At 42.6% G+C, this 11,347-nt stretch overlaps 1 long non-coding RNA gene across 1 annotated transcript in view; it reads left to right on the top strand.

The window, feature by feature from the left end:
* Positions 1–1,579: 1,579 nt before the first annotated feature.
* Positions 1,580–11,347, top strand: part of LOC128108269 (uncharacterized) — a 132,903-nt gene continuing 123,135 nt past the window's right edge. Inside the window, exon 1 of the long non-coding RNA XR_008217405.1 lies at positions 1,580–1,973. This is a non-coding gene — a long non-coding RNA (uncharacterized LOC128108269). The remainder of the gene's footprint in view (positions 1,974–11,347) is intronic.

Below are 11,347 nucleotides of genomic sequence, written 5' to 3'. Positions count from 1 at the left end.
AGGAACTAGTGTCATATAAGCAGGTCCCCTCTAATGAATGAACATGCCCATTTACATATAGAGGAGGAGTCCTGGAATTGAGCACACAGTGCCTTGGCCTCAGCCTCAGCTGTAGCATACAGCTACCCTGTCACTTTTCATTGATTTTGGTGGTGGTTCAGGTATCAGTGGTGTTTTAAGGCCATAGTCAGTGGAGCCAAGAACAGCTAATTTAGGGCCCATTGAAGTTGAGGTGGAAAACGGAATAAATCAATGAACAAATCGGTGCCACTGTTAAGGAAGGATAACTAAAAAGTAACAGCAGAGAATGAGACTCCAGAACTTTGTTCATCTGCCCAGAGCCAGGCCTCCTTTACTGTCACCAAGCCATCTGCTGGCACTCTGGCCTTCACAGATCTTAAGTAGCTTTTACAAGCTTTCTAGTCCTCAAAGGACAACACCACTAGAGCAGTTAACACACTGTAGACTCTGACAAGAAAAACAGAGTATGTTTTCATCTACTCCAAATTTAGCACATGTTCAAAAGCAAGATATGTGTCTTACAGATGATTTCCCAAAGCTTATAAACACCCCATCCCCTCATACAGTCTAGCTCCCGCCTTGAGTGAAAAGGTGCTCGATGTCTGCTTATTTGGATTAAATCCACTCAACAGTGCTCCCACCAAGCTGAGGAAAGAGCTTCCCTTGAAAGCATGAGGACCTGAGTTTGAGTCCCTAGTACCACGTAAAAAGCCTGTCCTAACAGACACCTATAATCCCAGCACTGGAGATTGAGATAGGAGGAGCTGGGGACTCACTAGCAAGCCAGCCAAGTCCAAATAGGGTATTTACACTAAGCAAAAACTCCAGGTTCAGTAGGAGACCTTGTCTCAAAAATACAAGGTAAAGGGTGACCAAGGAAGACATTCCAAATGTCACCTTCTGGCCTCCATGAGCCCCACCCAGGTAAATGAACAACACACACACCAGTGCTACAGAGATATGCATATTCCTCTTAAAGGAAAAGGCAAAATTCAAGAAAAAATATGTGAGACATAGACACCAGCCCATTCCAATGTCCTCTTCTATCTGGTAACAGGAGATCCACCCAGGTCCAAGTAAATGTTTCCTACTATTTATTTGTTAAATTTTTAGAAATGTCAAACTCGACACAATTCTTGTGTCTCCAAGCACCTTAAGACCCAGTCAGCAAACTTTTAAGCCTGAGCAGTCGTGGAATGGTACCTGACACCAGACCTCTGTGACACCCAATTGGCTTCAGACCAGCCATGCTGTTGAGGGGTCAATTTCAGGCAGTCACAATCTTTCAAGTCTGAAACAATCCTCATAATTCCAGCAGAGTCGGTTTTCTTTGTTTTACATTTATTTATTCAGAGACTTCTAAATATATGCCTGTCTGTTGAAACAGCCTCTGGGCTGAAGTACAATAAAAATATGAATTAAAACACCAGATTAGAAACACCCAGTGGAGCGTCTGGAACCGCATCAAATGAGCTTGCCATTTAAGTGCAGGCAGAGAAGACGCAGCCCCTGCAGGTGACCTGCCATATGCCCAACCGACTTCTCAGGGATTCTTCCTCTCTGCTGAGGTGTGTGCTGCCCGCCCTCGAGTACCCATACCCAATTAGTCCGTATCTTTCCAAACCCTTGAGCTGGCACCGTCTCTGCCACTCCTTTCATTCTGCAGTTGACTAGGGAGGCATCTTCAGAATCCTCAAGGTTGGCAGTGATCTGGGCATGGGAATCTTACATAATGGCTGGGCTTTGTCCCAGCAATACCAGAGAAGCCAGTTGCCCTCTGCTGAAATGTGCCTGGCACTTTGTGACCAGTAGCACTTTCTCTAAAATGGCCCTCCCACTTCTCAACCCAAAAGCTGTAGCAGAATTTACTGAGGATGTGCAGTGCCAGCTCCAAGAGAGAGCCACTGGAAACCTTCATTTCAGACGCTGCGGGCTTCGGATTGAGGGTGTGGGTAAGATCATCCACCAATGGGAGAGAGGAAGGGAGGGAGCCTTAATTCCCCTGTGACATAGAAAATTCCCTAAATTCCAAATTTGTTTACACAGCTAATTAGGCATGAACTTCTAAAATCCAGCTCAGGCCTGTTAAAAAGTAAAATAATGCTCTATGCAGGCATGTTCTGTCAAGGACTCACATCCTGTAAGAGACACCATTGGTAGGAAATAAGACTTTATTATATAGCCTATAATTTTCCTAAAGTCTCACAAAGTAAAATAAAAGCAAGTAACGTTTTTTAAAGCCTTTGGCTTCTTTCTTTTATGTATAATTTTCCCATAAACCTTCCAACTTAGAAAAACAAAGGAGATTTGAAAGAAAACAATAGCATATAAATGCTAGGTAGGGGTCAGATTCCATACATGGTAGGAATGTATTTATTTACTGTTCCACTGAATTCTGTATTATTCACTCTTCTTTATTTTTCCTTAATGACAAATGTGTCAATATCTTATTACAAAGAGACCACCACCAACGTAGATAGAACTGCCTTTTATCAGGCATCTGGCCCTAATTACATGTCTACAATCCCGTTTAAATCAGCCATGGTGTTTTTTATATAATTTTATGATATCATTGAACTGGATGAGTCTCATGAGCTGCCTGCTACTACATGCTGAAGTGCCAGGCTATTACCTAAAAGAAAAGCCACTGCTTTTCTTTGCTCATAACCCACATTCTGACTTCTCATGCTGAATTCAATCCCCAACTAATTAGTTCAAGAGCAAGCAACTTCAACCAAGATTCAGGATTACATTTCTGTTTCTGAGAGCTGGGCTTTCCCCAAATGTAGCTCTCTCGTTACCCTTTGCATTTTAAATAAGCTATTTTGGAGCATGGCTCCTGTTTCTTCGTTAATATATGCACCCCTTGGGGCCACACTGAAGCTTGTGATGGCTCTGTGCCAGCAGTCAGGACAATAGAATGTTTGCAAGATCCGGCTTTGTTCTGCAGTTGATGTCCACAATACATCGAGGTTGCAAGTCAACTCTCTCAGCAGCGAGGGTCACTGGTGCCGAGAGACGGAGGGCCTACATTTCACTGAGGTCTCCTCATTTTATTTTGCTTTCAATATGTAATATTCTCTTTATTGATATTTAAAACAATAAAGCATTCTACAAGTCATGTTTTCAGATAACTGAATGCTTATGAATACGAGTCTGATGGAAATGCTTTCTAATATATTAAAAAAAACTCCTCCCACGTCCCGAGCCTAAACAAGATATGCTAATGAATTTGACCTTTTCTTGGTAATTCAGAATCACCTTTAAACTGTTAGTTACTACACCCGGGTGAACAAAAGCATTAAATAAAACCAAGTTAATAGGGCCTGGTGATGGTGGTGCACGCCTTTAATCCCAGCACTTGGGAGGCAGAGGCAAGCGGATCTTTGTGAGTTTGAGGCCAGCCTGGGCTACAGTGTGAGTTCCAGGAAAGGCACAAAGCTACACAGAGAAACCCTGTCTCGGGGGGTGGGGTTGGGTGGAGGGAAACAAAAACAAAAACAAAACAAGCTAATAGACTTTCCTTGTGATTTTGGACAATTTACATTTTTTTTTTCATTTTTGGTTTTGTCTCCTTCCATAAAGTCGAACAATCAGTGATCACTTTGCACTGATGTTCGTGTCACCTTGGGGTTCACTGACTTCAGTTTGCAGATGGCAACTGCAATGTTAGTTCTGGGTGATATTCTAAGGCTCTACCCATGGCTATAAATGCAGCAGCAGCAGCAGCGAGTGAATCTTCAGCATCTTCTGTAGATACACAGAGGCCTGTACAGTTCACTTCCAGCCCCTAAACTGACTCCTGCAAGAGTGATTACCTAAGCCTTGTTCTTGGGTATTGGCACAGTCAGGAATCAACCTGCTCACCCTCAGGTTTCTTCTCTTTCTTTCCTGTATGTGTCTTCTTGCCATCCTTTTAATTCATACCCTGAGCCATTTCAGTGAGCATTAAATCATTTACCAGGAAAAGAGACATTGAAAAAGAACAGAACATGTCAATACATGCAAGCTGAAGTCTGGATTTGTTTTTGTTTTGTCGAGGCAAATGAAAATAAATTGAATTTTAAATTATGTAACATTTTTGTTTTTAAATTTGCCTCTCACCAAAATAGAAGGATAAAAAGGTCAGCTATGCTCACATAGGTCCCTGCCATTCATACATGCTGTCTCTCTGCATTATAACTCCTCAGCTCCTTGAAGGCCCCAACAGTGAGTGTTTGAAGCCTGTCCCAGATGATCTAGGCCAAGATGACTCAGTGCTGTGGTTTAGATATGAAATGTCCCCAGAAAACCCCCGTATTAAAAGCTTAGTTTCCAGCCACTGCTGCTACTAAGAAGCAACTGGATGATGAGAGAGCTAAGCTCATCAGTAAATGAGTTTGTAGCAGAATGGACTATTATGAGGCAGGGCCTGGTTGGAGGAGGTCACTGAGGTCTGACAATTGAAGAATGTATTTTTTTTCTCCTGTCTCTTCTTCCTCACTCTATTTTCTGGCTGTTCTGTAGTAAGTCCCATCTGTTGACCTTCCTGATGCTGTGATGCTCTATCGAGCCTACAAGCAATGAAGCCAGCCAGCGTGCACAGAAATGTTTGGAATTATGAGCCAAGATAAACCTTTCTTCTTTCTCACTGTTTGTTTGTTTGTTTGTTTGTTTGTTTGTTTGTTTGTTTGTTTTTGTTTGTTTTGAAACAGTCTCACGATTTAGCCAAGGCTGGCCTTGTACTCACAATATTCCTGAGACTGTAGTTCCTCCATTAAGCAGGTTTCTAGCAGGCAACAGAAAGCTGCCTGGCATACTCAAAGTAGCAAAGAGAACCTCCAAAGATAAAAGCTCTTATTTGGACTATACGATGCTGGTGTCTCTTGGAGATGGGGTAAACACCTCATTCTGGTAGGTTGAGTCAAGACTGTGGAGTCCTAAGCACTGGGAGCATTCTCAGTCCTAGGACAATTGGGATAACTACTCACCCTACTAGGCAGTGACTCTCTGAGATGTCGCCCATGGTTTCCCCAAAATGTCCTTTTGCGTTAAAGCATCACTAAACATTCCAAGGCTCATTCTTCCTTTCTCTTCCTGGTAACCTGGCAAAACATTTCTTAGTAACATCCTTAGCATGGAGTTCTTCTTTTCTTATTTCCACTAATTTGGATATTTGTCCTCTAGTCAAATATAGACTATAAAACATCAAGGAAGCCCCCTTCCTTCAGTCCCAAGTATGTTCCACTTTTGTATAAATCATCTTAAAGCTCTTGAACTTTGATGAAAAGTTGAGTTGGAGGTTCATTTTCACCATGAAGTCTGACAATTCCCTGGGTTAACAACAAAAAGGAGCAGGATGGAAAAAGAAAGAGACCAGAGGCTTCTCAGTTCTGATGGGAATGCTGGGATCTCCAGAGACTTTCTAAAGAACAGAATCAAGATAGGCTTGTAACATGAATCTTAAAAGGTCTTATAATAAAAAAACCTGGAACTAGATATTGGGGTGAAAGCTGAAAGATCAGAGAAGCAGAACAGCCAGCCACTAGCTTACCTCTACAAAATCCTCAGCCTCCACAGAGAGCATTCCTATTTCCTCACACCTTATATACCTTTCTGTGTCCTGCCATATTACTTCCTGGGATTAAAGGTGTGTGCCACCAGTGACTGACCTCTATGTCTAATTTAGTGGCTGGTTCTGTCCTCTGATCCCCAGGTGAACTTTATTGGAGTACACAATGTATCACCACATAGGCTGTCAAGCAGAAAAGCAGGGCACCTAGTGTCAGTAATCCAGAAAATAAGTTTCTGTCAGCCACCAAGCCAAGGAGGCCCAGTCACAAATGGAAAACAATGAAAGTCTCAATGCAGATAGATATTCCAGAGCCAGAGTGCCTGGTCTCCACAGGAAAAGCAAAAAGACTACACCAAGCAAACCACCAAGAACATACTGAACCCACAGCTGGTCTATTGGGAAGGCACACTGGACTAGCAATAACTGCTAGGACCATCCTCCACAGCCAGCAGGTGCTACTCTGGAAAGCTGTTTATATTTTAATGTATGCATCCTTTAAATGCAAACAGTAGTAAAATATATAGTCAATAAAAACATGGCTTAAATGATAATATAGTGTGCTTCCATGTTCTACAGGCCATTTACACAATTTAGGAAGTCCGGAAGTCATCAGCCTGGCGGAGGTCTAAGACACACTAATCAGCAAGTAGAGTGAACACAAACCCTCCCCTTTTTCTGTTGAAATGTCAGTGCAAACATCAGCTCTCCTACTTTATTTCATACCTTAGTTCAAACCCGAGACACAGGAAGAAGAAAGAAATTAGCAGAAACAATTCTCCTTTCACAAGATGCAAGCTAAGCCCAGGTTCGACATACCCTTACGTTTTCAGACTACAGTGTTTATTAGTGCTTGAGTTCCAACCACAGAGGGTAGAAAATTGATGTTGTTCAGCTGAGAATGTCCAGCAGGCATGCTAAATCACTTTTCAAGCAAGGTTTTGAATGTGTGCATGCTGAGCATCCCTTGAAAATGGTTTATTCCTAAAAAGAATTGATAAGAATACATTTTCCTAACACCTACGAAAACTCAGGCTTAAATGAAACTGTCGTGCCAGCTCTAGAAATGCAGTCACCTTTATTGACTTGTTGAAGTCCCTGGAGGAAACAAAGAAAAAGTGATTTAAGATGTTCAAATAGGGCTGGAGAGATGGCTCAGAGGTTAAGAGCACTGACTGCTCTTCCAGAGGTCCTGAGTTCAATTCCCAGCAACCACATGGTGGCTCACAACCATCTGTAATGGGATCTGGTGCCCTCTTCTGTATACATAATAAATAAATAAATCTTTAAAAAAAAAAAAAAAGATGTTCAAATAATGTGCTACCAGAGCTGCACATTTAAAGGGGGGATACTTCTTTTCTTTTCTATTTAAAAAAGAAAGAACGAGTAAGGGGCTGCTGTTTGGAGAGGTGCTGGAAGCTTTAACCTGTGGGGTATCATTGGAGGAAGTAGTTCACTGGGGAAAGACCTTGGGAGCTAGTTCATGCTCTGGTACCTCCCTCCTCCCATCCCACCCTCCCACCTGCCCACAGCCTGTCCCCTTGACCCTGGCTGCCATGTGGTATGCGGCCTCTGGCACGGGCACACGCTCCCACTGCTATGATGTGCCCCCCCCCACAGGCCCAGAGTCTATGCAGCAAGGGAATATGGACTGAAACCTGGGGAATCATGAGCTAAAAGACTTCCCCATTAAGTACTGAGAATCCAACTCAGGTCTGCTGCAACAGTAGTATGCACTTTAACTCTGAGCTAGCTCTCCAGCTTCTCTTAGTACTTTTTTAAAATATTAACTATGTTTTGTTAGAATCATCTTCCAGCTTTGTTCCTAAACATTTTAAAACTGAATTCTACTACAGTTTATACTGAAAGTTGTAGAAATATTGTATTTCCTGACTGAGATGGGCATTAGTGACACACATGTATGAATTTGTCAAAATTCATCAGTTGTTCATTTTAGATTTTATATCTCACGATATGTAAAAATAGTCTGTGTAGCTTGAGTTTTCCTGCCTGGCTCACAGTCAGGACAAATCTCTCTCACCTGCCAGTCCCACAGCCGCTCAGACCCAACCAAGTAAACACAGAGACTTATATTGCTTACAAACTGTATGGCTGTGGCAGGCTTCTTGCTAACTGTTCTTACAGCTTCAATTAATCCACTTCTATAAATCTATACCTTGCCACATGACTCGTGGCTTACCGGCATCTTCACATGCTGTTTGTCATCTTGGCGGCTGGCAGTGTCTCTCTATCAGCCTTCCACTTCCCAGCTTTATTCTCCTCCTTGTCCTGCCTACACTTCCTGCCTGGCCACTGGCCAATCAGTGATTTATTTATTGACCAATCAGCAACACACTTGACATACAGACCATCCCACAGCAAGTCTGTATGAATGTATGCACATAGACATTTATGCTGATATTTGTATGTACCTGTGTGTATACACATATATACACTTTAAACTCATAATATCTAAATATATTTTATACATATAAATCTATAAGTATATAAATTTATGTTGCCCATATAGCTTTCTTCTCCTTTAAATTGATCTATTTTTAAAACTGGTTTGGGGCTGGAGAGACAGATCTTGCAGAAGACCTAGGTTCAGTTCCCAACACCTACATGGCAGCTCACAATATCTAAGGGATCCAGTAACCTCTTCTGACCTCTATAGGCACCAGGCACACACCTGGTGCACATACATAAAGACAGACAATGAACATAATTAAATTTAAATTTAAAATTTAAAAAAATGAAAATTTAAAACCAGTTTCAATAATCAAAGTGAAAAAAGGAAGAAAGGAAAGAAGAGGGGAAGGAGAGAGAGAGGTGCAAAATCAGCTCACAGAAACCAGTAATAAAACCTAAGAATGACAACTTACTGCCAAACACCAGCTAGACTAAGAGACAAGATTCTGCTTTATTGTTCTTTGTTGTTTTATTTCTAGATGTCTGCAAGGGGACCTCATATCCAACAGAGGGTGATGAGGTCCTTTATTACTGAGAAGTGGGGTGGCAGCACCCTTGTCAGGGCAGAGAAATGCATGAGCACATGGAGGAGATAGTAAAGTAACTTCAACTAAAAATTACCAAGTGAATTACCTGTTGTGCCTGTCTAATTATATGAAAAATGTGGGCTTTTAATATAAAAGCCAATAAAATTCCCTAGTTGTCTAATAATAGAAATTAAAACATAGTGAATAACAGATCGGCAATACAACTCAGCAATACTATGTACATCTGAAGCCACATAGTAAGAGAGTATGAGAAATCTTGGCAAAAATGGAAGGTGAAATTGTAATTGCCAGATAGTCAAATGAATAATTTTAAAAGATAATTAATATGTGATGGAATAGCTATCAAAGGTAAGCAGTAGTTCTCATATTTTAAAATTAAAAATTCATTAGAGCTGGGGAAACCCTGGGTTTGATCCTCAGCTCCACAAAATAAAAATTCACTCAAATCAGTTTGTTTCCTTTTAAAAGTTTTAGGAAAGAAATAATTCAAACCTAAGAAAATTTTCAAATGTCAGAAATGCAAATAAAACTGAAAACAGAGTTGGAAACCCTGTTGCTACCTGCAAACAGCGTTCACCGTCTTCCCAGGGCCTCCGCAGCCTCCCGGCCTCTGTGCTACAGTCAAATCAAAACCAGAAATTCCAAGCTACTTATTTTTCTGTATTTAGCTTTTTCTTTTTAAAAAAATTTTATTGAAAATAGATTTTTCTCTCATAATACATCCCAACCACAGTTTCTCCTCCCTCCACTCCTCCCAATTCTGTCCCCCTCCCCCATCCTCTACCCCTAGGTTTTCTCTTCAGAAGAGAGTAGGCCTCCAACCCAAAAAGACAAAACAAGATACGATAAGACAAAGCAAAAGCCTTCATTATCAAGGCTGGACAAGGCAACTCAACAAGAGAAAAAGAGTCAGAAAAACACCTGGCTCACTGTTAGGAGTCCCACAAGAACACTAAGCTGACAGCTGTAACATACACGCAGAGAACTTGGGGCAGACGCTTGTAGGCCCGTGATTGCCACTTCAGTCTCTGTGAGCCCACGTGAGCCCTGCTTAGTGGATTTGGTGGGCCATGTTCTCCTGATGTCCTCCACCCATCTGACTCCTAGTCTTTTCTCCCTCTCTTCTCTGGGACTCCTGAGCACGGAGGGGAGGGGCCCAACAGAGACCTCCAATTTAGACTCTCTCTGCATAATGTCTGGTAGTGGATCTCGGCACCTGCTACCATTTGCTGCCAGAGGAAACCTCTCTGATAACAACTAGACAAGGCACCAGTCAATGAGTATAGAAGAATATCATTAGGAACCATTTCATTGACTGTGTGCGTGCGTGTTTGGTTCTACCCTAGGTCTCTGGGCTATCCAGTCTCCAGTTCTTGGTTGTCCAAGCAGTGTCGGGCATGGGCTCCCTCTCCTAGCCTGGGCCTCAAGTTAAACCAAACATTGGTTCGACACTCCCACAAGTTCTGCTCTACCATTGCCCCAGCACGTCTTGTAGTCAGGACAGATTATAGGTCAAAAGTTTTGTGCCTGGGTTGGTGCCCAGGTCCCTCTTCCTGTAGCCTACAGAGTACCTTCCCATATCTAAGAAACTAGAACATAGTGGTGAAGGCTCCATACCTGTACCAGCTTGACCTCTCTATGTTCAATGAGCTGTGTGTATGTAACCCTCAGCAATGTGGCCCCACTGTCAGTTTTCAGAGAGTGACCTTCTGTCCTAACAAGGGAAGCCTTGCCTGGCTACAAAAGATGGCTAGTTCAGACACCACATCCTTTATTTCTAGGAGTCTTCACTAGGGTCACCTTCATAGATTCCAGGAAGTTTCCACAGCACTAGGTTTCCACACTATCACCCCCAATGCTCCCCAATTCCAGCTGTCTCTTACCACATTCTATTCCTCCATCCACCACCACCACTACCCCACCCCTCCCATCTCCTTCCCACTCCCATCCCCACTCGCCTCAGTCTACCCACAAAATGTATTTTATTTCTCCTTCTCAGGGAGGTCCATGCCATAGAGCTCTCCTCTTTACCTAACCTCTCTGGGTCTGTGATTGTAGCTTGATTATATTTTTAATGACCACTTTTTAAGATGAATGAATAGCCAAAGGCTGTCAGGTAGTTGAAAGGCCTTTTAAAAAGAGACCAAGAGATGACTCAGTTATGGGTACCGTGTTCGCCACATTGTGGGAGCCCACAGAAGTTTCCTTGTGAAATCTGAGTTTGCCTGACACAGCAGAGCTGCATAAGGGGATGATTTGACTATGGGCAAGGTTGCCAGGTGGTTAGAAGGGTCTACACTTGGCTGTGCCTTGGGGGAGATTTTTCGCTTCTCCGCTTGGCATTCCTTTAAAGGCCCTTTGGCAGAGATAGTCGAGGTCTGATAGATAAGGATCCAGGTCCTCCTGAGGCTCTTCTATGCTTCTGTCCCTCTCTCTCTCTCTAACTATATTTCTATCTAATATTTCCTACTGCTCCTGCTCAAGAGTACCCTGGGGAAAAGTGGGGTTTGGATGGCCCACACACACCACATAAGCATGACAACCTCAGTTTGAGCCCTCAGAGCCCAGAGAAAGTTGGGTATAGTAGTTTGGGTCTGTAATCCTGTTCATGCTAAGGCAAGATAAGGAGAACCCCAGAAGCTCCAGAGCCAGCTAGCCTTGTGCATATATGGCAAGCCACAATGAAAAAAAAAAAGCCTTTCTCGAACAAGATAGAAGCTGAAGATCGATACCCCAGGTTGTCCTCTCACCTACA

This window comes from Peromyscus californicus, unplaced genomic scaffold, assembly GCF_007827085.1.
Source record: "Peromyscus californicus insignis strain IS unplaced genomic scaffold, ASM782708v3 Scaffold_13__1_contigs__length_99412109, whole genome shotgun sequence".
Taxonomy (NCBI): domain Eukaryota; kingdom Metazoa; phylum Chordata; class Mammalia; order Rodentia; family Cricetidae; genus Peromyscus; species Peromyscus californicus.
The sequence above is the reverse complement of the archived record's forward strand: the minus strand, read 5'-3'. Positions and strand labels throughout refer to the sequence as shown.